Here is a 27125-nt window from a genome sequence, read left to right on the forward strand (position 1 = left end):
TAATCTCAGCCAAAATCATCCTTATACAAACATCCAGAATTTTGACCACATATCTGGACTCTGTGACCCAGCCAAGTTGACATGCAATTAACCCTCACACACCCTGACTCCATCACTTGCATAGCGGATGCCTCAGCATTCTGGTATCACCATTTCAAAGGCCATTCCCTTACCCTGCAATCTAAAGCAGTTTCCCGTTTTGTTAGCAGGTTTCATTGTCTAAATTGAGCATATTCACTCCTTTGCTTTCTTATTTGTCCTCTGTTGTCTCGACCACTCCTGCCACTAGCTACATGGCATTAAAGACCGTAGCATTCCCAAGGCCGTGCATAAAACAGCGCATGACATGTGTTAGGGGCCACCTTAGTGTATTAGTTTGGATCCTCAGGGAAGTCAAAACAGAGAAGCAGCTAGAAGTGCAAGAGGTCTCTAGGTGTGCTGAGTTCTGTCCGACTCTTTGCAACCCCGTGGACTGTAGTCCGTCAGACTCCTCTGTCCGTGGGATTTCCCAGGCAAGTGTCCTGGAGCGGGTTGCCCTGCCCTCCTCTGGGGGATCGTCCCCACCCAGGGATCAAACCTGAGTCTCCTTTGTCTTCTGCATTTGAGACACCCCGCTGCGCGTCAAAGTCGCTCTGTCGAGTCCAACCCTTTGCGACTCCATGGACTATACAGTCCAAGGAATTCTCTAGGCCAAAATAGTGGAGTGGGTAGCCTTTCCTTTCCCAAGGGATCTTCCCAACCCAGGGATCAAACCCAGGTCTCCCGCATTGCAGGCAGATTCTTTACCAGCTGAGCCACAAGGGAAGCCCAAGAATACTGGAGTGGGTAGCCTATCCCTTCTCCAGCGGATCTTCCCAACCCAGGAATTGAACCAGGATCTCCTGCATTGCAGCTGGATTCTTTACCTGCTGAGCCATCTGAAGGGGCGACAAGCAGAGGAGTCCTGCACCCGAAGGGGATAGCCTGCCGTCTGCAATCACTGGCAGGTAACAGCCCAGGAGAAACATACCCTCAGCACCTATGTATGGGTGACCTGAGGGTCAGGGGAGGGTGGGAGCTGGGCAGGGGAGAGGCTGGGCAGTCAGTCTGGTGCCTCTCGGGAGGAGATCTGAGTGGGGCATTTTCATGGCCACCCCAGGCACTCAGTAGCCAATGGGTGACTAAGTGAGTGAATGTGCTCCCTCTGTATCCTGCCCCGTCTCTTGTCTGCTGGCTCACTGCTTCCTTCCCCCCTCACCACACTCACCACTCTCCTTCGGCCCCTACACGCTTGCATCCCCCTGGTGTTCCTCCTCCCCCTCTGCTCCCTCGTCTCACCACTGAAATAAAGACAACCCCAAAGCGGCTCTCTCTGTCAGGTGTCTTTCCTCGGCCACACTGTCCTGTAACCTGCACCAGGCTTGGGATGAGAGGTGTGCACGAAGACACTGGCCTGGGTGACATCAGTAGAAACTGGAGTTTGTGGAGCACTCACTGGGTGCCAGGCGGCACAGTGGTAAAGGATCTGTGTGCCATTGCAGGAGACACAGGAGACTCAGGTTCAATGTCTGGGTAGGAGAGATCCCCTGGAGGAGAAAATGGCAACCCACTCCAGTGGAAATCCCATGGACAGACTCTTAACCTGGGACAGAGTCGGTCCATGGGGTCGCACGGAGCCCGGCACGACTGAGCAAACCACCATCACAGGATGCCAGGCCTTTCCCTGCACCTTTTATGTGCATTATGTTGCTTATCTTCACTTTGCCCCTAAAGAGGTAACAGTCTCCCATTTTACAGACAAGGAAACCAGTTCACAGGGGCTCCTTAGCCCAGGGCCACACAGCTTATAAATTGCCAGGGTTCAGACTCAGGATCACATGACTTCAGAGCCTATGTTCTACTAGATGCGGGTCCTGGCGGTCAGAAGACATGTTTCACAGCTTCTATCCCCATGGCACCCAGGATGGCTAGCTGAGCACACAGTAGGTGCTTTGCCACCAACAAGTGCCTGATAGGTTCTGACCCTGGTACACACTTGCCTGCAGAGCCCCTGTCAGCCAGGAAAGGGTTAACAGCTCCAGCAGAGGGAGCCTGGCTCTGGGCAACCTATTCTAAATAATGAGCCTCTGGTCTGCTTGCTAATGACATTCTCCTCTCACTGCTGCAGGTTTGACTCACAGGAGTAATGAATTAATTAGTGAATGTGGGTGAGAAGCTCTTTGAAGTAAAAAGCCTCCGGTACAAATGCTGAAAAAAGGGACCTGGTAGATTAAATCGGATACCCTGTGAGTGCTGAGGGGCTCCTGGGGGCCAGGCCACCTGCCCTCTGAGGACAGTGCAGACAGAACACAGGAAGGAAGAAGGGGCACCCACTGGCATCATAAAATAGCCAACACCCAGGGCCACCTTCAGAGGCTCCAGCACCTCCTGGGAGTCTGGGGAACAATCTGCTGATTCCCGAGGACTAATAGTGGAGCGATCTGAGGCCACTAAGAGGCTCAGCAGGAAACAGTGCCCTGTTATCAGTGTCATGGGGATTATATTCCTTTAACTACTGCTGCAAAATCGCTTCATAACCACCCACCCCAAAGCCCAGGGACTTACAACAGTCATCTTTTATTTTCATGACCTGCAGGTCAGTGGAGGGTCAGCTGGTCGAGGATAGGTTTGGCTGCTGTGGTCCAGCTCTTGTGCCCCCTTCTCCCACTCCCCTCCCGGGACGGGGGTAGCTCAGGAAGGGTCTCCTCCTGGGTACGGCAGAGGTGCAAGAGGACAAACTCTCTCAAGCCTCCATTTGTGTGTCAGCCGCTAATATGCCATTGGGCCCAAACAAGTCATAGCAGTGAGATGAGCCCAGGAATAAGAAAACATCCCAAATGCAAAGAGAGGACACTGCAAATTACATGGAAAAGGGCTGGATACAGAGAGGAGTAAAGAATAGGGCCATTAGTACAGGGTACCATGGGGATGGAAGCGTGGTGTTGTGGTGGCCATCAATCTAAGTGTCTGCCACTCACGCCCATCACCCATCCATCTAAACTCCCTCCCCTGCAGTTTCTGCAAGACAACAGGCCAGAGCTGAAATAAGGCCTCAGCTCTCTGTTCCATCAGGCCCAGCTAGGCTTGCCTCCCTCACTTCTGCCCCCTGTCTGTCTCCTTCAAGCACTGAAGTTTGAAGCCATCATCATAAAACACACTCTAGCCTCAACACTACATGCAGGACACATACATAACAGTACCTAAAGTGAGGAATCTGCCACTGAGAAAAAGAAGGATTGTGGTCCGTGTGGTTGTATGTGTGATAAGAGGCTAAATAAGAAGGATGGCCAGTGTTCGAACAGGCTACACCTGGTGAAGTATAAGCAGAAAGCCTTTCTTGCCTCTGAGCCCCACCTTCAATGTACCATATCCTCTCTCCTTTTCCATCCCTCAGGGATAGTCTGTAGCTTTTCATGCCCTTTTAACTGTTAAAAAATGCAGCCCAGTGCAGCGGAACACGTAGCATCATGTTCCACTTGGCATTCACACCTCCCCCTCCTCGGTGCTCACCCTCAGTCTGCAGGACTTGGCGGCGGAGAGGAGGCGCTGTGTTCAATCCTATCTTCCCCGCCCTCTTCCGTCTCCACTCCCAGCTCCTTCAGGGAAGAAGAAGGATTTAGGGGGAAGAGGAGGACAGTCTTTTCAATAAGCAGAAGCTTTTGCAATTGCTATCTAACATCTCAAGGCTCTGGATTTCCTATCTAAGCAATGGTGATAGATAACATTCAATATGCATCTCCTGGACTTTGGTGATGTCGAAGTAAGATAATCCATATGAAGCTGCTCTAAAAAACCAGAAATATTACACATAGAAAAGGCATTATTATTACTTCAACCCAAAATAATTCTATTTGCCATCATTCAAATCACCTCGCTATTTCTGAGTAAGAGCATTGTTCCTCTGGCTTTTCATAGAGTATGTGCAGTAGGAACCATTTCCATAAAGTTTGTATGGAGTGAAAAAAAGAAAAAAAAAGGAGATTTGCAGAATTACCGGATACCCTAACACCTGGGAATATTCTTGTATGACTGTTTCAACATGGCCAGAAGGTTGGCACCCAAATGTGCTCTTGAGTGGTTGACACAGGATTCCAGGAAGAAAAGAGAATTATTATCCAAGGACTGTGGAAATACTAGGTGTCTTTTAAAGAGATTTGCTGAACCAAGGTGATGAAAACTAAACCAAAGGAAAATACCACCAGAATCTAGGACCACCTGAGTCCCCCGTTCAAGGGGGATATTAATAATTATCTCATATTTCTTAAAGTGCAAATAAATACACCAATGGCAAGACATGAAATGACATACATACAACAGAAGCCAAAAGCCAAGCATCCAAACATTTGTATATATGTATATAGATAGATAAGTAAATGAAAATACGTGCTATATAAAATAATAATATATTCATTTTATATAAAATATAACAACGTGTAAATATTTTATATATTATACGACAGGCTGGTGTGACCAGGTTCCTCAGATTCAGGTTCCTCAGCTGGGCTTCAGGGAAAAATGGTACCCTCGGGGCCGGGTGTCTGGTGGGTGTGGGCAGCTCCTAAAGGAAAGGGAGGCTGACAGTCCCAGGACCTGAGTCGAGAAGAACAGACTCCCCTGGGACCCTGGCCCTGCATGAGGATACTGCCTGGTTTCATCACAGTCATTCAGAAGCCTTGGTCTTTGCAAGACAGCTCCAGGTCCACCCTCATCAACAGTCCGTGTCCGAGAGGATGTGACGCTGATCGGCACTGATGGGTGACAGCTGGCCTGCCGCATCCAGGCCTCCCCCCTCATGTTGTTGGTGGACAGGACATCAGTGCTGCCCCCAGGTCTCACTTCTGATAGACACAATCAACACACAAACCATCCACCCCACCAAAACCCAGGTGATGGGGGCTCTTGGCCGCAGCCTGAAGCCTGAAGCTTCCAGCTGGACCTGGAGAGCCAGACCTAAGGGTTCCAACAGTGAGGGGATAGCAGGCGGCAGGGGCAAGGGGTGTGGGGACTTGAGTCTGAGATGAGGGACCAGGAATGGCCTGGTGAGTCCTGGTCAGACCAAACACTCTTACTGCCAAGGCCCTCAGCCAGTCTGATCTCAGTGTGATCACCGTGGGGGCCAGGTCTCAGAACTCCGGCATCCCCATGCTCTGGATGCTCATAGAACCCAGGCTGGTGGCCAGGAGTCCAGGGACAACGCAGATCGGCACTTTGACGCTTGAGAAGAGACGAACCAGATGGCAGCCTGGGTCAGAAGGGCAGAGAAGAGGGCAAAGAGTAGCCAAAACCTACCAAGAGACCCCCTGCAACCAAAAGTTTACATTCAAAGCATCTGAGGCTCCAACTCGGGTGTCCCAGAACTTGAAGCAAATGAAGAGCTGTTTGTACTGCTAAAGAACTCAACACTGCCACCTTCTGGCAAAAAGAAAACGTGTAAGCAGCAGAATTTGAAACTTGTGTTAACAGACCCACCTTAATCAGTTCAGTTCAGTCGCTCAGTCCTATCTGGCTCTTTGAGACCCCACGGACTGCAGCGCGCGAGGCTTCCCTCTCCGTCACCAACTCACAGAGCTCACTCAAACTCATGTCCATCACGTCGGTGATGCCATCCAGCCATCTCATCCTCTGTTGTCCCCTTCTTCTCCTGCCTTCAATTTTTCCCAGCATCAGGGTCTTTTCAAATGAATCAGTTCTTCGCATCAGGTGGCCAAAGGATTGGAGTTTCAGCTTCAGTATCAGTCCTTCCAATGAATATTCAGGACTGATTTCCTTTAGGATGGACTGGTTGGATCTCCTTGCAAGGGACTCTCAAGAGTCTTCTCCAACACCACAATTCAAAAGCATCATTTCTTCGGCACTCAGCTTTCTTTATAGTCCAACTCTCACATCCATTCATGACTACTGGAAAAACCATAGTTTTGACTAGATGGACCTTTGTTGGCAAAGTAATGTCTCTGTTTTTGAATATGCTGTCTAGGTTGGTTATAACTTTCCTTCCAAGGAGTAACTGTCTTTTAATTTCATGGCTGCAGTCACCATCCACAGTGATTTTGGAGCCCAGAAAAATAAAGTCAGCCACTGTTTCCACTGTTTCCCCATCTATTTGCCATGAAGCAATGGGACCAGATGCCATGATCTTAGCTTTCTGAATGTTGAGCTTTAAGCCAACTTTTTCACTCTCCTCTTTGACTTCCATCAAGAGGCTGTTTAGTTCTTCTTCACTTTCTGCCATAAGGGCGGTGTCATCTGCATATCTGAGGTTATTGGTATTTCTCCCGGCAATCTTAATTCCAACTTGTGTTTCATCCAGCCCATTTCTCATGATGTACTCTGCATATAAGTTAAGTAAGCAGGGTGACAATATACAGCTTTGACGTACTCAAAGGAGTACGGAATCAGTCTGTTTTTCTATGTCCAGTTCTAACTGTTGCTTCCTGACCTGAATACAGATTTCTGAAGAGGCAGGTCAGGTGCTCTCGTACTCTCATCTCTTTAAGAATTTTCCACAGCTTATTGTGACCTACACAGTCAAAGGCTTTGGCATACATAGTCAATAAAGCAGAAGTAGATGTTTTTCCAGAACTCTCTTGGTTTTTCGATGATCCAACGGATGTTGGCAATTTGATCTCTGGTTCCTCTGCCTTTTCTAAATCCAGCTTGAATGTCTGGAAATTCACAGTTCTTCCATTAATAGAAGACATCAAACCAGTCAATCATAAAGGAAATCAGTCCTGAATATTCATTGGAAGGACTGATGCTGAAGCTAAAGTTCCAATATTTTGGCTACCTGATCGAAGAGCTGACTCATTGGAAAAGACCCTGATGCTGGGAAAGAGTGAAGGCAGGAGGAGAAGGGGACAACAGAGGATGAGATGGTTGGATGGCATCACCGACTCGATGGACAAGAGTTTGAGCAAGCTCTAGGAGTTGGTGATGGACAGGGTGGCCTGGCGTGCTGCAGTCCATGGGGTCACAAAGAGTCAGACACGACTGAGCAACTGAACTGAATAGGAGACAACAAGCAGATCAAATCAAAAGAAACTTCAGAAGCCATATTCGAGGTCAAATCCTATTTTACAAAGGGAGAAACTGAAGCCATGAAAGACGAGGTGACTTGCACAAAATCAGATTGCTGGGAAGGTTGAATATCGAACTTAAATGTTGAAGCTTGACACTGAAGAAGTTCTGCATAAAGATTCTAGAAAACAAACTTGTTTCTTCAGTTAGGAAGAAAGAGGAGATGAGACAACGCCCCCATGGTCATGGTGCCAAGTAGCATTTGACGTAGGTTGCTACTGTCCCCGCTTCGCAAGGGAGCCCTGTCACTGGGCTTGCTGAGGTGTGCTGCCCCGCAGCTGGGTCCTCCGATGCTGACCTTGTGCTGCCTCCTGGCAGACTCCAAACTGAATCCTGAAAGATTCCTGTTGCAGCCACCTCCCTTCCAGCTATGTCATCAGACTCCTGTTCTGCATCAAGAAGTGAAAGAGGCAAGGGTGCGCCATAAAGGAGGAACATTAATCTTCCTAAAAACTGTGTCTAACCGTGTCACTCCCCTGCTTCTAGTCACCTAGAGGAAAAAGAGCCTTTTGGCCCCTCATGGCATGCAGACCTGACCCTTATCGTGCCCAAAGCACCTCATCTCCCCCCACTCCAGCCCTCATCTCCTGTGTTCCAGCCAAGCCAGTCTCCCCAGCCTTCCCTGGACACACACTCCCTTTCTTACCTCCTCCACGCTTTACTTGCTACTCCCTCAGCCTGAACTAAATGTCCCCCATTTTTCTGCCTCCCACATATAATCCTGTCCATTCTTTAAGACTAAGCAAAGCTCCTCTCCTCCTAAAGCCTTCTCCTTCTCTCCAGAGCAGGGAGTACGTATTTGATGTCCAATAATTATCAGGAATACAACAGTCACTATTCTTGAATGAATACGTGGCTGAAAGAGTAAAAAAAACTTTTCTACCCGACTAGATTGTAAATTTCTTGCAGACAGGAGCCGTGATTATGCTTGTCCAAACCTTGCCACAAACAAAAATGATGGTGGTGGTGGTGGTGGTGGGACAGTAAGAATGACCACCATTGAATCAGCAGCTTTCTTGGCCTTCATCTTCCTCTCTAACGTACAGCACCTCCAATCTCACTGATCTGTTGGCAGAAGTAAATGGTAACATGTCGGAGCAATATTTTGCACATATAAAATGCTCTCCAAGTGGTTTCATCCCCTGGAGCAGTCCCTGGCTTTGAAGCGAAGTGGCTGTCTAACCACGTTAGCAAAGACTTGTGTTCTGGAATACACCTGGGGCAATGCCTTGTCATACACTAAAAGGTTTCAGAGCAAGAAAACATCCCAGCTGAAAGAAACATGAGTAACTTCAGAATTGCTGCCGGTAGTTAGACTCTGACTGACACTGTCTCCCAGGACACAGTATCTGGCTGAATCTTATTCTCCCTTTTGTTCAGGTCAGAACAGAAGAATGTGGTTTTGTAAGACACCGAGGTCTTTTGTCTCTGTAACATGGTGCTGGGCTCTCTGGGGGCTTGAGCCCACTTCGGGAGGGTCTGGGCAGTGTCCTCTGTGGCAGAGACTGGTTTCTTGCCCCAAGGACTCCGATCTGACACTAACCAGCTATACTATCAGTTCAGTTCAGTTCAGTTCAGTTCAGTCGCTCAGTCGTGTCCAACTCTTTGCGACCCAACGAATCGCAGCACGCCAGGCCTCCCTGTCCATCACCAACTCCCGGAGTTCACTCAGACTCACGTCCATCGAGTCAGTCATGCCATCCAGCCATCTCATCCTCTGTCGTCCCCTTCTCCTCCTGCCCCCAATCCCTCCCAGCATCAGAGTCTTTTCCAATGAGTCAACTCTTATGACATGCAAAAATCGCTCACCCCTCTGAGCCTCAGTTTCCCTTTCTGTCTCCATGTCTCCAGAAGTCATCTAGTCACCCTCATCTTTCAAATCAATGCAGTAAAACTCATTTCTTTCCCTTGCTCACTCAGGTCTGGCCACACTGGTCTCTGTGCTATTTCCAGGGCATTCCAGACATACAACCCACCTCAAAACTTTTACACTTGCTTTCCTTCTCCCAGAAAATACTTCTTCCAGGTAGCAGCGTGACTCTCTCTTCACCACCTCAGTCTTTCCCCATCATCCTATTTATAATGACAGTCCCACCCCTACCCCTCAGCAGCCCCTACCCCCTGCTTTCTGCTTTACTTCTCTTCATGGTGCTTACCACCTTCTAACCTACTGCATGTTCACTTACTTAGCTTCTCTCTCTCCCACCTCCCACCCCATGACAACAGAATCTCTAGGAGGTAAGAATTTCTGTTTGTTTCTTTCACTGTTCAGAACAAGGTCTGGCACATAGTAGGGGCTCAAAAATATTTGTTACCTGAGTACATGAGTTCAGCACCTGTTAAATGAGAACCCACTGTGTATCAGGTTCTGGCATGTAGAAATGAATGTGGCAGCTTCTCAAGATGCTAAGTGTCTAGCAGGGTAGACAAATGAGAGGGAAATAAGTTTATTAATCAATAAAACAGAGGCAGAAATGGAAAGGTGATAGATTCAGGGGTAACTCAGAGGAAGAACTAGCTCACTCTCTTGGGAGGAGGGAAAACTCAGAGATTTCCTTAGGTACTGACTCCTGTTCTGAACCTAAAAATTTCTGAGGGTCGGAGAGGGTCAGAGAAACTGAGAAGACCCACCAAGGTGGAAGGTTTGACTTGTCATTTGCTAAAAATTCTCTATTATGAGCAAGGATGTAGATCTCCTAGGTTACTTAATAGGTGTTGAATGAATGAATAAATCCATGATTTAACAGAAAGGGATCATCTAAGGAATCTTCCAGCTCTAATACTCTTAATGTGTCTCTCATTCTATGTTACATTACTAAAGCTCTCTTCCAGAAAAAAGAGGGGGAAAAAGACAGCTCAGTCGCTCAGTCATGTCTGCGACCTAATGGACTGTAGCCCACCAGGCTCCCCTGTCCATGCGATGTTTCAGGCAAGAATACTGGAGCAGACTGCCACTGCCTTCTCCATGGGCTCTTCCCAACCCAGAGATCGAACCCACGTTTCCTGCATCTTCCGCATCGGCAGGTGGACTCTTTACTACTTGAGCCACCAGGGAAGCCTCACTACTGTATTTTAAATGGATAACCAACAAGGACTGCCTGTATAGCACAGGAATCTCTGGTCAATATTCTGTAATAAGCTAAATGGAAAAAAAACTTGAAAAAGAATATATATATGTATATGTATAATGAACCACTTTGCTATATACCTGAAACTAACATAACATTGTTAATCAACTATGTTCCAATATACATTTTAAAATAAATAAATAATAAATAAACAACATTTTTAAATTTAAAAATTCCCCAAAACCCCAAAAGGATATTTTACCATTATAACTTTACCATTATAGCTTCTTTGAGGAAGAAATTCTCCCCAGAAGCCGCAATTAAAAAGCATGTTTTCAGAAGAAGCTATTGTATCTTTAACTGCCGGACTGTTTTATTGAATACCTTAGGTGACACCCAAATATAAGTAGGACGCGAGAATGAGAGAGGGCAAGGTGAATTTTCATGGAGACAGCAATCGGATAGAGCAAAGATGGCAAACTACCCTTTCCCAGCCCCTGTTTCATATCACCTGAGAGCTACTGATGCTTTTGCTATTGTTAGATGGTTGAGAGGAGCGGCAGGAGGAGGAATAGGAAGAACCCATGAAAATTACATAAAATTCAAATGTCCATTTCCATCAGTAAGGTTTATTGACACAGAGCAGGCTAATTTGTTTACATGTAACCTACAGCTACTTTCATATATCATGATGGAGTTGAGTAATTGTGTCAGAGATGGTAGGACTACAAGGTCCAAGACATTTATTATCTGACAGCTCGGAAGTGCACGACTTTTAGGTTCTTTGGGGAAAATGATAGTAGCTCAGAAGCTACCATAGGTTAAAGATCAGGGTGGAGTAAGCCATTCCCTTACAGGCTCACTATCAGATCATAAGAAAGCAGGACTCAGACCAAACAGTGCTTGCAATGGTTAATTTTAAGTGCTGACTTAGCTAGGCCATGTAGCACTCAGGTATTTGCTCAAATATCAATCTAGATGTTGCTATGAAGGTATTTTTTAGATGAGATTAACATTTAAATCTTCCCTGGTGGCTCAGATGGTAAAGAATCTGCCTGCAACGTGAGAGACCTGGGTTCGATACCTGGCTTGGGATGATTCCCTGGAGAAGGAAATGGCAACCACTCCAGTATTCTTGCCTGGAGAATCCCGTGGACAGAGGAGCCTGGCTGGCTGCAGTCTATGAGTCTGCAAAAAGTCGGACATGGCTGAGCGATTAGCACTTTCACTTCCATCATTTAAATCAGTAGGCTTTAAAGAAAGCACATTACCCTCCAAAATGCAGGTGGGCCTCGTCTAATCAGCTGAAGGCCTTAAGAGAAAGCAGACTGGGGTCCCCCAAAGGAAGGGGAAATTCTGCCTGCAGATGGCCGCCAGACTTGAGCTACAACATCACCTCTTCCCTGGGTATCCAGCTTTCCAATATACATCTTCCTTATTAGATTTGCAGACCATGCAATTATTGGAATATTATCTAAAATATTTAAACCAACCCGCATAGCTCAGTCAAAAAAGAATATGCCTACAGTTCAGGAGACCCGGATTTGATCCCTGGGTCAGGAAGATGCCCTGGAGAAAGAAATGGCAACCCACTCCAGTATTCTTGCCTGGAAAACCCCATGGACAGAGGAGCCTGGTGGGCTGCAGTCCATAGGGTCACAAAGAGTCGGGCACAACTGAACAACTAACACTTCACTTCACTTCACACATTGTCAGTAGCACTAATTTTGCCAGTAAGAGCCCCTTTCTAATATTCATTACATTCATTAAGCTAATTAATATCCCACATATGTCACCAGTGAAATCTATTTCTAAACTCATTGAGATAATTAGCAAAGTCCCTGGTATTGATCAAAGGGAAAACATAACAAAAGTGATTGTCATGGTCATTTCTGGACTGTGAGCTTTCTGATTAGATTACTTGATGCCCACTTCTCAGAGATGGACTTCTGATTTATGGAACTGACTGCACCCAGGATGTGGTTTAAACTAATTGGCACATGTATGAAACCACACTGAGATACAGAAGTATTTAAAAGCAAATTACAGACATTCTGTTGATGGGGTATAAGAAATGTCAGCTTTCTACATTAAATTTTAATCTGCTTTAAGCCATCATCCTACCAATATGGCAGGAAATTCAGTCCCACTGGGACCCTCCACCCACACCCCCAGCTTAGGCCCCATGAGGGTCCCAGGAGTCTTACGCAGTTCGTGTCTTCCCAGGAGGACCCTCTTAGTCTCTCCTCCATGTGCCTCTTCTCATGTGCTCCCCACCGCAAGCCTGGTCTCAGGGATCTTTGCCAAGGTTGAAAGGCGAGGGCCTCAGTCCCATCTCTACAGGACCCCCTCCGTCCAATCTCTAGGCCCCTCCTTCAGTCTGAACTCTGGCCCCACACAGCCACACTCACTGCAGGGATGAAACACAAAGCCTGCGGGAGATTGCAGGGCTGAAAGCCAGGAGTGCCCTCCCACCCTACACACATGCGTGTGTACACACACACACACACACACTGCTCCCTGGCCATGGTACCCAGGTATTCAGTCAAAAAGAGTCTAGATGTTTCTGTGAAAGCATTGTTAGATGAGATTAACATTTATATCAGAGGAATTTACATAAATTACTCTCCATAATGGAGACAGGTTTTATCCATTCAGTTGGCAGTCTTAAGAAAAAAGACTGAGATCCTCAAGAGGGAGAAGGAACTTGTCTCCTCACAATCTTTGAATTCTAGCTACATCAACTCTTCCCTGGGGCTCCAGCCTGCCAGCCTGCTCCGCGGATCTTGGACTTGCCAGCTTCAATAACTGCATCAGGCAATTCCTTAAATCCCTCTCTCATACACACACACACACACACACACACACATATAGTGTGTATATATATAGGATTTGTGTGTATACACACTCACACATATATCACATCCCACTTATTCTGTTTCGCTAGAGAACACTAACTAATACAGCTTCCAGGATGAAATTTCTGAGTATCCTCTCTCTGTTCTCACAAGATCAATTATTCCATTTTATGTATTTCAGAGGTAGAAGAACAGAGAATCAGAGAATCAAGGAAAGTGACATGAAAGTCTCTCAGTTGTGTCCAACTCTTGCGAACCCATGGACTGTAGCCCACCAAACTCCTCTCTCCATGGAATTCTCTAGGCAACAGTACTGGAGTGAAAAAGGAAAGGGAAGGGTTTTTTCGACAGATGCACAAGAAAAGGAAAAGGAAGCAAGCGCTGGCAGCCAAGGAAGGCCCGTGTTAGTTCGGGTCCCCAGGAAGCAGACACCAATACAGAGTCTGCAGTGTGAGAGATTTTTTTCCAGCAAGAATAGTAAACAAGGAAATTGGCATTTTTAAAAAACAAGGAAGTCTAAACCAGCAATTATAAGTCCATAATAAATCAATTATTCAGTGAAGCCCTGGTGATTAATTTGGTATAAAAACAAGGCTAAATGTAAATAATGGACAATAATACGTGAGATTAAAGAGGAAGACCAGGGCTACAGTAATCCAAGAGCCTTGCATTTCTCAGGAATTCAGAGATATATTTAACTCTAGAGCTGTTTAATGAAGATGCGTGTTAAAATTAAGGGTAAGCAGGGTCTTCCCTGGTGGTCCAGTGGCTAAAACTCCACACTCCCAATGAAGGGGGCCCAGATTCAATCCCTGGTCAGGGAACTACATTCCACATGTCACAACAATGACCTGATACAGGCACATAAGTAACAAATATTTCTTTTTTAAAAATTAAGGGTATGCATTAAAAGATTAGAAATATAAAACATAACTCCCAAACGGGAAGTAAGGGGAAGAGGAGGGTAAAGAAAACTAAAGTAAATTAAAACACAGGCAAAGGAATGTAGGAAAGAAGCATTAAAAAAATGCCAAATAGAAAATACAGAATAGGGAATTCTCTGGTGTCCAGTGGTAAAGATTCTGTGCTTTCACTGCAAAGGGCCCAGGTTCAATCTCTGGTTGGGGAATTAAGACCACACAAGCCATGCTGCATGGCCAAAAATAAAGGAAAACAAAGTAAGAAAAAAATAATAAAACACAAAATAAAGTGATAGATCTAAGTAAGTACAAATATATAATTAACCAAAGTAAATGTAGAATGTATGCTGAGTTGCTCAGTCATGTCCAACTCTTCGCAGCCCCACAGACTGTAGCCTGCCAGGCTCCTCCGTCCATGGAATTTTCCAGGCAAGAATACTGGCATGGGATGCCATCGTCTACTCAAGGGGTAATGTAGAGTAAGCCTACCAGTAAGAGTCAAAATGTTTATCAGTTCTGGGGCAGGAAATATATTAGGTAAGCCTGGAGCATCTTGTTACATTAGAGAGCAAAGAAGTTGCCAAAGATGACAAGGGTCACATAAAAAGATTCAGGAGCGCAGTCCAAGACCCTCCTATTGTCCAAAGATGGGACCATTTGAGCAACGGTAAGAATTATTATAACTGCAAGAACAGAAAATATATTTGCAATATCCAAAAACATAAACTACAATAGCAAATATATTAGCAAATAATTGCAACAGAGTGAAACTCTTCTAATATATCACAATGGTAACCTTTAAATGGTCATAATGAAGGAAATAAATTCATTTCTAAAAAGCTAGTAAATAAAGGGGAAAAAAATAAGCATTTATCTTGCCTTTCCTGTACAAACGATACCCCAAGACAACCCAACAGTTGAGTAGAGAAAACTCCTTATAGAAGGACCCCAGCTATCAAATGAAAAACATTTATAGAACTAGAGGCCTCCCAGGTGGCTCAGACAGTAAAGACTCTGCCTGCAATGCAGGAGACCTGGGTACAATCCCTCGGTCAGGAAGATTCCCTGGAGAAGGGAATGGCAATTCACTCCAGTATTCTTGCTTTGAGAAATCCATGGACAGGGGAGCTTGACAGGCTACAATTCGTGCGGTGGCAAAGAGTCAGACATGACTGAGTGACTAACACTCTCACTATAGAACTAGAATTATTTTAAAAGCAATGTAGAACCATCATTTCGCAATCCTACTAAAATAATGAATCTAGTCCAAAGGTTGGCAAAACTTGTCTTAGAAAGCGAGCTAGTATTTTTTAGGTTTCACAGACCACACAGTCTTTGTCAGGACTACTTAATTAAGCTGTTCTGGCTCAAAAGTAGACATAAACAATATGTCAACGAATAAGCATGGCTGCCTTCTAATAAAACTTTATTTGCAAGAACAGGCATGATCAGGATTTGGCTCACAGTTTGCTGATCCCTGACCTAGATAGTGATCAGCAGTATTTCCTAACATCATAGAGGCAATCATACTATGTTTTCAAGCACAATGCAACTAACTGAAAAAAAATAGCAAAAAGAAAATTATAGTCAGAAATTATAAAATATACTTCTTAAATACTCAAAGAGCAAAGAAGGAATCAAGATGGAAACTAGAAAACATTTACAACTAAATGATAACAAAAATGCTATCCATCCAACTTGTGGAATTTACCTAAAATGGCACTTAAAGGGACACTGTAGCCTTAAATGTTAAATTAGAAAAGAAGAAAAATGGGAGATTAAGGAGCTAAGGTTGCAAACATTTGGGCAAAAGACAACAGGACAAATCTGAAGAAAAGAGAGGAAAATATATAATAAAACAAGAAAAGTTAATAAACTGGAAACAAAAACATACCACAGAAGACAAGGAAAGCCTAAAGCTGATTATTTGAAAAGAACAATAAAACAGACACAGCAGGAAAACCAGTTAACACCCATGCTTCAAACAGGCTAGATAGAAAGGAATCGAGAAATTTCACATTAAAATGCTACAAATGACAGATTAGAAAGAGAGCTAGTGTTTTAACTCTTGACTGCAAGCAATCAGGATTTTTTTCTAGAAGTTCTCAATCTTCTTCCTAGGGATTTATAATTCTTTCTTATATTCAGAATCCATTATTTTCTGCCTGATTCTCTCCCTCCGACTCCACGGAGCCTGCCCCTCACTCTGAGCAGAGAAATATCTCACCTCCAAGGTCACTGAGGAAATAGAAACCATTAGATGCAGCCCCTTCACCCACTTCTCTGGATTCACTAACCCACCTGGCCACAGTAAGTGCATTACTGTCTTCCAAGCTCAACTATTTCAATATGCCTTTCCTTGGCCTTCTTCTTGGTAACTAGTATTTTAAGTATTTCTTCTCAATGTTTCTCCCAGCAGGTCTTTTCTATCCACGACAACTTCATTAGCACACAGCTCAACTATTTCAGCAACCTCTCACCCTGGCTCCCTGATTCCTGTGTTTTTTCCCGAACTCACCATGGCAACCATGGACAAAGTAATTTCCCTTAATAAAAATTAAAGAGAAAAAATAAACTGACCATGCTCTCAAGCTTCAAAGTCATGCGGGACTCCCTCCTGCCCAGCAGATGAAGACCAAGCATTGATGCTGGGCATTCAAGCCTTCATCTTCCCACCCTGTTCCCACTCCTCCCTTCGAGACCTTTCAATGGACTCACTCACTGTGGAGCCTCCTCCTTTGTCCCTTAAGGATTTCCCTCCCAGGAATCCTCTTATAAATCCAACTTCTCCCCCAAACTCCATGAACTGCCCACTAGCAGATTTAGGGGCTTCGGTTATAAAATACTTTGCATGATTTCTCATGCAGCAAGTAATTATTTTTTCACCAAATATTCAGTAAGCATTGTCACCTAGAGACCTATATTGGAATATTTATACCAGCCCTATTTGTAATCACCAAAGATTAGAAACCACCTAAAGTCTTTCCACAGCAGAGTGAGCAAGCAAATGATGCTGTGTTCATAGAATGGAATGCTACGTACACAGTATTAAGAATGGAGAAACATTCACAATATGAGGTGTATGTATGATTTTATCCACATCAATTTCAGAAAAAAGCAAAACCAAATGATAGCGTTAGAATCAGGATGATGGTGACCATTGATAGAGATGAGGGAAGGGGTTGGTGACCAGAACAGAGCACCGTGGGGGCTTCTGGGGCAACGGTAGTTCTGGTTCTTAATCCTGGTCCCAAGGTGTGTTCCCTTTGTGAGGATTCATCAAGCTATTATAGTGTGTATACATAGTTATGCAATACGTAGTTACAATTATACACTTTTCTCTATACATTAAACTTCGACAAATAGTCAATTGAAAAACAGCAGTGAGCACCTACTGTGTACCAAACACAGGGTTAGAGGCACTGGGAACATAGTCCATCCCTCAAGGACTGGAAGCCGAGTGCAGAGGCAGATGAGGAAGCGTGGCAGGACTTACAACACAGAAAGGGAGTGATGATGGAGGTAAGCGTGGCATGCAGCCCATTCAATTCAGTGGGCCTCAGTTTCCTCATCTGTGAAATGGGGAACATATTTCCTACTTCAGTGCATTACATAAGGACCCACAAGATAGTATAGATGGACGTGTTCCACAGAGTCCCTGGGGGTACAATAGACACCCCACAAATGGTTCTTGACTCGAAATTTGATTCTCAGCACGAACATTCCTGGAAATTTCCCCAGATAGCAGCCTCTCCCACTCTGCCTCCTTTCCCCCTTCACACTCTCGCACACACACTCAGACACACATAAACACCACATGCACACAGGCCATCAGTCGTGACTTCTTGGATTAAGACAACAGTGGAAAATGCCCATGAAACATCAAAGGTGTTCGTGGTCACTCTCTCATTTCTGAAGACGTCCAGGATCCCATACACCCCCCACTGCCCAGTCCTGAGCTGCTCCCACCCAGATTTCCTCTGCTGCCTGGAGCCCAGCAGCAAGCCAAAGGGCCATCAACATGCTCTCTTAGAGGTACACACCCCAAGCCCTGAAGAATCTGGATAAGGAGCGAATGGCGTCATCTCCAGTCTCTTTCCTTCTCATCAGGATTGAGGAGCTTTCCAACCTGAATGAAAACAGTTCTCTGAAGTCTGCTCATGTGTAGAAATGGGCGTGTAGAAGTGTGAATGCACTCTGCCGGGTTTGGAGGCTGTGGCTCCAGCTGGTTTCATCTGACAGCAGTCTCATGAGGTCTGACAGTTAACGCAGACAGTGACATCAGTCCGCAGATTGCAGAGTTGCTGCAGGATCCTGAACAGGTCCCAGAGTTGTGTTTGGGGCACAGGGCCCTCCTTCTTGATGCCATCTGCAGTGACTCATCTGAGTATGCGAAAGTGAGCAAGCAAGCCACGGATGGGAAGGAGATTTGCTAATGCAGGTGCAAGCCCACACGTCTGTGCAAAGAGCCAAGAAGGCACCTTCACCCACTGGTTCCCATCCAAAGTCTCTCTCACACCCTACTGCTTCTCCCCATCTCCCTCTTCAAAACATCAGCTCCCATTCACTCTCAGCAATACTTCTAAAGTCACCTCCTCAACCCAGCTCCCTGGTTCCCTTCTTGCCCTGCCAGCTCCACCACTTCCCCTCGCCCCCTCAAGCCCACCAAGCTCCCTCCAAACTTGGAAGTTTGCCCTGCCTGGAACATTCCACACCTCCTCTTCACTGGGTTGAGTCCTGCTCATGCTTCAGATCTCTATTCCCAAGTCACCTTCCCCTCCTTCTCACTGACCCCCATGCCAGTCTAAAGTAGATCTCTACCTGGCACCTTTCCCCCGATAGCCATCACAAAGTGTAAGTAATTAGTGATCTGTGTACTTGTTTGCATATCTGTCTCATCTGCTGCTGGATTACAGAAGTTCATTCATCACTCTGTCCTTGGAGTCCAGAGTAGGTGATCAATATTACTGGTTTGATTGGGTTATTGATTGATCGATGGATCTCTGGACAGGGAACATTGCCAACCAAATTTAAGCTGAAAAATAAGGCTTTTTCCTTCATTAGTGGAAGAGGTTTAGAGAAGCAATGGAAAAATCATGCTGCTTTCTATAGTGAAAAGCTATGGCCAGTCATATGGTCTGAGCGCACAACCAAACAAACTTTTCTGCCATGCGTCAGCTGTGTGATCTGCAGAAATTCTCTTGACCTCTCTGAAACTTCATTTCTTTCTGACAATGGGGTAAAAATAATGCATTTGGGGGTTATTGACAGGATTGGATGAACTGAAGAATATAAATGTATTTTATAAAATCCTGAAGCACAGGAGCTGGAGAAGGACATGGCAACCCACTCCAGTATTCTTGCCTGGGAAATCCCATGGAGAGAGGAGCCTGGTGGGCTACAGTCCATGGGGGTTGCAGAGTCGGACACAACTGAAGCAACTGAGCACAAAGCACAGGGGAATTCATGGGGTCTGAGTTGAGGCAGCAACAGAGAGGCTGACCATAATGGAAATGTGCCACGCCTATCTGAGAGGCAGTCCACACGCATACTGTGCTGTGTTGAAGAGTCTTCTCCAAAAATTTACAACCACCTGGAACCTGTGGATGTGACCTTATTTATAAACAGCGTCTTTGCAGGTATAATCGAGTTGAGATGAGGCTCTACTGGATGAGGGTGGATCTAATTCAGTAATGGGTGGATTTATAAAGAGAGAAATTTAGCCATTGGAGTGTCAAGGAAGGCTGCTTCCCTAAAGCCTTCAGAGGGTGCAGGGCTGTGTTCATCCCTTCACTTTGAACCTCCAGCCTCCAGACCTGTGGGAGAATAGATTTCTGCTGTTTTAAACCACCTACCTTGAGGTGCTTTGTTACAACAGTGCTAAGATACTAATAAACACACACTAGCAATTGGCCATTTGGATGCCTACAAGTGGCCCACGTGGCCCCTTTGCCCCAGGGAGTGAATCTTTGTAACCAAGGAAACAGCCAGCCCTTCTGTATAGCCTGGAAAAAGCTTTCAGGAAAATTTCACTTCAAAAGATAAAGCACAGAGATGAACTGTTCCTCTTGAGCTGCCCACTCCAGTACTCTTGCCTGGAGAATCTCATGGACATAGGAGCCTGGTGGGCTACAGTCAACGGGGTAGCAAGGAGTCGGACACGACTGAGCAACTAACACTTTAACTTTCAGGCCAATGTGTCCTGAGCATGTGTAAAGAAGGCTGTGATGGTCAGTATTTAATGCATTTTTGGCTTAGGATAATTTCAACCTGCGATGGTTTTATCTTATCCATCATAACTTGATAAAGACCTGTAGATATGGAAAATGGGCCCGAGGAGGGATATACCAGAAATAAAATCCAACTGACTGTCCCCCATACTGGCCACCCTAACACCCGTCATAGACTCAGCACCTAGAATTCATGACTATTTCTATAAAGCACTGGGCACTGTGTTATTCCATTACCCATACAAGCAAATATTAAGGAACTGCTGCTCTGTCAAAGAAGAGAAACCATAAGGTGAGCCCACTTACTCGCAGTTATGCAACACGGCCGGACAGAACCAGAATTCATCCCTACACTGAGCAACTGCCCTCCCGGAGAATATGCTGATTCTCCAACCCAATGGGCATGAACTCCACTGCTCCCGCCCTTGCTTACCCATTGCCTCCTGACGTAGAGGGTGTGACTACGTGGACTCCGTACAAGGTCACAGTATCTGCTTCCACCTCCTCACTTCACATAGAAGGCAAACAGCATCCAGGCAAAGGGGATGGGGGGGTCAGCCACACCACCCAGTGGAGAGAAGATCCCAGAATTTCCAAGTCTCTCCAGGGTTACCTTATGGAGAAAGGCCTGGATTTCAAGACTCTTGCTTGTGCTGTGGCGGTCTTGTTTACCAAGCATCTATTACGCTCCCTCATTGTCTCCGTCCCTGTGAACATGGTCCCTGTGAACAGGGGGTGGAGATACAGCCCTCTCTGAACTCACTGCTTCAAAGCCTTCCCAGGTGTGGCTCAGAAGTGTAGCTGCAGGATACCTCGGTTTGGTTCTAAATCCACAGAAGTAAGAGCACAGCCTTTCCCTGCTGTGTGCGAACTCGTGAGTTTTTTTCTTATGTTGGTGAGGTCAATTACTCTCCTGCAGTTCTGCAGGAAAGCTTTCCAAGACTCTCAAGTCACTGCTCTTATTAATTACTGTATCAGCTGTTTTACATACCCTAATTATCTCCCTGTGGCACAGACAATGGCCTTTTTTAAGTTTTTCTTTTTTTCTTGCTCTTTCTGGTAAAAATAGAAGATATGAATATGTATGGAAAGCTTTTTCAAAATTTAAACACAGCGTGAGCGCCATCTACTGCTTAAAATGAGGAATAGCTGCCTTGATTCCTAGTTTGAACTTTGAAAATCCTCCTAGTAAAACTAATGGTAATAAAAATAAAGTAATAATATTTTTCAAAATTAAAGATAAGGTACTTCTCTAGCTGTCCAGCAGTTAAGACTCTGTACTTCCACTGCGTGGGTTCGATCCCTGGTGAAGAAACTAAGATTCCCACATGCCCCACAGTGTGGCCAAAAAAATTTTTAATTTAATAATAGATAAAAATACATTTAGGCACATAATGCCTTCCTCTGCTAAGTGACTTAATCCTCAGAGCATAATTAGTTGTTCTGAAATATTCATCATGAATATCACAGCTAACACGTGGTAAGAACTTGTTATGTGCCTGATTTCATAAAATGTTCACAACTGTGTTTATTGGATTCTGTCACTCTCCACATTTTAAAGATTAAGAAATGAAAGCACAGAGAGGGGAAGTGACTTGCCCAGGAAGTCGATGGCACAGCCAAGATTTGAGCTCCCACGCACTCGCCTTCTCCTCCACACCCGTGCTCTATAATAAGCTTAGTGAAAGACAGAGGTGCATGTAAGGACACAGAATGAGTCACGGTTTGCAAAGCTCACGAAAGTGCATCGCCAGGGTCATTCTGCACCGCCCCGTCACACGTGAGAGAGGTTAAGAGTCCCGCCCAGACGTCACACTCAGAGGGGGCACAGCACCGGAACCTGGGTCTGCCGACTCTGGGTTCCAGGTTGTACCTCACCGTGGTATGGCTGTCCAGCCCTCACAAGTGATAGAGAAGGAAGGCATCTTAATCAGATTCCAGCCTCCCTCAGGTCCAGCAGGGCAAGTAGGAGAATGCATCTTCACTTTCTTAAGGCTCCCTGAGGCAAGACAGGCAACAACAGGGCCTGCCCTCCTCCAGAGAGAGGGCCCACTCCCATCCTCCCCACCCTACCCTGTGTGCCTTCCACACCCACGCCTGCTGGGGGAGGAAGTGCTCGGACCCTCCGCCTACAGGCGGGCCACCCTCTTCACACCCTCACACACACACACACACACACACTCTCACACACTCACACACGCCCCAGCGCTGGCTGATTCAGCCGGTAGCTTTTCCTGAGGCTCTAACAACAACAGGTGTCACATTGACGTCTCCCGAACAGAGCTTACCCACACTGTTGGTGATTTGTTGATATCTAAGGAGTGATTATGATGGAGAAATCCCAATAATTTTTTATGGTGACAGGTGGTAACCAGACTGGCTGATTATTCGCAATATATAAACATAGCAAATCACTATGTCATACACCCAGAGCTAACATAGTGCGTAGGTCAATTATATTTCCATTTTTTAAAGGTTTTCAAAAGTAAACCCATGTATAGGTTAAAAAAAAAAGAGGAATCCCAATACCATGGCCATTGAGAGTCAGGTAGGTAGGGTCGGGGCACAGTTTCGCCCTTTACAGAAAGTATGAAGCCTCTCTACACTTCAGTTTTCTCATCTCTAAAATGAGGATAATAATCCCAAACTCTACGAAATTCATTGAGGGTTAAAGGGACATCACGCTCAAAAATGCTTCATTAAGTATTCTATCCTTTGTGTATGCTAAAGAGGGCTTCCCTGGTGGCTCAGAGGTAAAGAATCCATCTGCCAATGCAGGAGATGCGGGTTCAATCCCTGGGTCAGGAAGATTCCCTGGAGAAGGAAATGGCAACCCGCTTTAGCATTCCTGCCTGGGAAATACCATGGACAGAGGAGCCTGATGGGCTACAGTCCATGGGGTCACAAAAGAGTCGGTCATGACTGAGTGACTAAGCAAAAACAACCAAATATGCCGAAGAAAGTCCTTCCTGAGGAATGTGGCTTTGTGAACTGTAGATTAGTCCAAAGCTATGAAGCTAGCTGGAAACCACAGTGATGGAAAGACTAAAATTGTAACGTGCCATGAGAATACAGGCTGTTATCATTATTAGACCAGAAGAGTTGAGGTTCCACAATGAGTCATCAAGTCCACAGTTTACTGAGTGCTTCTGAGTCCCAGATACCATGCTGGGGGAGGGGAGGGGATTCACAATACTCAAAATACCCCTAGACCCTGGGGCTTAAGGCACTCACTCCTCAGCAGGGAAGACTGGACTACTCAGGAGGGAAGACTGGACTCCCCCCTCCTCTCTGACACGAGGAGGACCACCGGGTATTTGCACAGAAGGCAGCTCCAGCTCTAGCCCAGCATGGGCACAGCATCAAGCCCCTCTCAGCTCCTCTGACTCTGCCACTTACATGCAGTCTGTCCTGGGACAAGCTACTTATCCTGTCTACCATAGGAGCACCAGCCCAGATAATAGATTTTAAAATGATGTCTAAATAGCAAAGTGCCAAGCCAATGTTGTGGCAAAGGCCATTCTTATTCCTCAATATCATTCTCCCTTGCCTCCCTAGCTGAAAACATGGCTGTTCAGCCACAAAACTACATCTCCCAGATGTCCTTGCAGTTAAGCATGGTCATGTGACTAAGTTCTTACCAATAGGATGTCAGCAAAGTATCATGTGGTAACTTCTTCCCACCTTCCTCTATTCCGTATTTGGGATGTGGAAGCTGTTGAAAATCCAAATTGGGCCATGAGGATAGTGGCTAAACCCCAGGGAGAGTTGAGTAGAAGGATGGTCATGGTTTCAAAGACTTTGTGGAGAGAGCCATCCCAGCTGTCCTGGGCTGGAAGGCCTGTAGATGTTCACATGAGAGAGAAATAAATATATATTCAAGCCACTGTCGGTTTGAATTTTCTGTCACTTACAGCTGAACCTCATTCTACCAAATATAAATATAGTTTGCTAACATGATTTGACATGCCACAGTGGCCTTTCTAACAAAGGCTTTGTGCAACAGAATCAGTTCAGTTCAATCAGTTCTGTTGCTCAGTCACGTCCAACTCTTTGAGACCCAATGGACTGCAGCACACCAGGCTTTCCTGTCCATCGCCAACTCCCAAAGCTTGCTCAAACTCATGTCCATTGAGTCAGTGATGCCATCCAACCATCTCATCCTCCGTCATCCCTTTCTTCTCCCATCTTCAATCTTTCCCAGCATCAGGGTCTTTTCCAGTGAGTCAGTTCTTTGCATCAGGTGGCCAAATGATTGGAATTTCAGCTTCAGCATCAGTCCTTCCAATGAATATTCAGGACTGATTTCCTTTAGGATTGACTGGTTGGATCTCCTTGGAGTCTTCTCCAACACCACAGTTTAAAAGCATCGATTCTTCTGTGCTCAGCTTTCCTTATAGTCCAACTCTCACATCCATACATGACTACTGGAAAAACCATAGCTTTGACTAGATGGACCTTTGTTGGTAAAGCAATGTCTCTGCTTTTTAATATGCTGTCTAGATTGATCATAGCTTAAAGAGGCAAGCGTCTTTTAATTTCATGGCTGCAGTCACCATTTGCAGTGATTTTGGAGCCCTAAAAAATAAATGGTATGGCCCTAACAGTACAATAGAATGGGTTGGACAAATAAGAAAGTCACCTTTCACCACAAATGAGACTCAAGAAAATACTATACAAACTTCTTTGAAGGTTAGTATAGAACAGAATCTTTCATCAGTTGGATTCCAAGAACCAGCAATCCAACAGGCATGAGACCCATGTGCGTAACAGGAGTCACGATAGAAACCAACCATTTTGTGAAAAATTCGTGTAAAATATGTTCCTGAAGCACCTACCAGGCCAGGCCAGATGCTCCGGTTACAAGGGTGTTAAGATATGGTCCCTGCCCACAAGTGGCTCTCCATCTCAGGGCAGACAAATGACGACAATGCCTGGAGCCTGTACAATTACAGAGGTGTTTGCGGGGCTGTGGGAACTCAAGAGGGAAGAAACATGGACAGCCCGGTAAGAAAGCAAAGGAAGAACTAGGAAAAGTTTCTTTCTTTCAAATGGTTATTTATTTATTGAAGAATTGTTTATTTAAATAGTGCATTGTTTTGAAGTGTATAGTAGAGTGCTTTGGTTACACATATTTCTTTTCAGATTCTTTTGCATATACATTAATGAATATAAAGTATGATAAGATACTGAATATAGTTTGCTGTGCTATACAGTAGGACCTCGTTGGTCATCTGTTTCATATATAGTAGTTTATATCTGCTAATCTCAAACTTCTAATTTATCCCTCATCCCTCCCTTCCCCTTTGGTAACTGTAAGTTCATTTTCTTTGTCTGTGAGTCTTAGCCATAAAAACAAATGAAATAATGCCATTTTCAGCAGCATGGACAGACCTAGACATTATCATATTAAATGAAGTAAGTACAACAGGGAAGAACAAATATCGTATGCTATCACTTATATGTGGAATCTAAAAAATAATACTAATGAACTTAGTTACAAAACAGAACAGACTCACAGACATAGGCAAGGTTTCTTAAAGGCGACATTGGAGCTCGGTCTTAATGGATAAATGGAAGTTATCCAGAAAGAGAAGAGTGGAGAAAACCTCCCAGGCAGAGCACCAGTGCAGAGGCCAGAAGGTGTTGGTGGAAACCCAGAGCAGGTGTCCAGCAGTGTCCACCTGCCCCAGGACACAGAGCGAAGCCTGGGAGCAGCAGCCACGCCGGTGAGCCCCACCAGCCCTCGGAACGCAGCTGCACCCCCAGGTTTCACTTTCCAGGGTGACTCAGAGGATGACGTGGAGCGGCTGTGGGCTCCCTGGGGCAGCCTCTGCATGTGGGGTCATCACTGGTGAGTAATGAGACAGACAGGCTTTACAGATGGAAAGTGAGAAAATACCAAAGTGCTCGAAGCGGGAAGAAGATGTGGGACGAGCAAAGGAGAAGCGAGCATTATTGATTCCCTTTTTGGAGACAAGACAGGAGCTGGTCCTGCTGCCTCGTTGCCTGCCCCCCCACCCCTCAACAAAAGGAGAATCTCAATCCCATGGATCCATCAACACCAGAGGTCAGGTAGAATGTTCTCAGGGCCTCCCTAGACTGTCTCTCCCTTTCTTCTACGTCAGAACTGAGGCAACCCTTTCTACAAAGTGCAATGGGTGTGTGCTCAGTCATGTCCAACTCTTTGCAACCCCATGGACTGTAGGGCATCTAAGCCATGCCCACCATGTGCCAGGCACTGCACTGCTCCCTAATATGAGCCATCTTGAACAGATGGTCGCTTTCAACAACCACAATGAGGTCTGCATTATCACACAGACAAGGACACAGAGACTGTTCTACAAACAAGGAAATAGAGACTCCCAGAAGCTGAAAGTGATCCATCAAAGATCCAAGAACAAGTAAATAGAATATTTGGCCCCAAAAGTGCCAACGATCATCTGAGCCTTCAGCAAGTCGTCATCTTTTTGCTGGTGGAGGGTCTTGCCTCAGTGTTGATCAAGGTGGTAGTCGTTGAAGACTGGGGTGACTGTGACAATTACTTAAAATCAGGCAATAAAGTTGGCCACACTGATTGACTCTTTCTTTTACAAATACTTTCTCTGTATTATGCAAAGCTGTTTGATAGCATTTTACCCACAGCAGAACGTCTTTCAAAATTGGAGTCAATCTTTTCAAACCCTGCTGCTGCTTTACATGCTCTTTTGACTCCAAGAGAGATTACCATTGTGAACGAGGCAGATTCCTGGGCCCTACTGGTTGAATCAGAATCTGAGGGTGGGATTCCAGTCATGGTTATTTTTGTTTTGTTTTTTCTTTTTAATGTTACTTATTCGGCCACTCTGGGCATTGTTAAGGCAAACTTCGTTGCCTTATTTTAGGTAATTGTCAAAGTGCAACAGCCAGGATCCTACTTATTTTTTTTTTAGTTTTAGCATCCAGGTTTTTAGTTGC

Source organism: Budorcas taxicolor, chromosome 14, assembly GCF_023091745.1.
Source record: "Budorcas taxicolor isolate Tak-1 chromosome 14, Takin1.1, whole genome shotgun sequence".
Lineage (NCBI taxonomy): Eukaryota > Metazoa > Chordata > Mammalia > Artiodactyla > Bovidae > Budorcas > Budorcas taxicolor.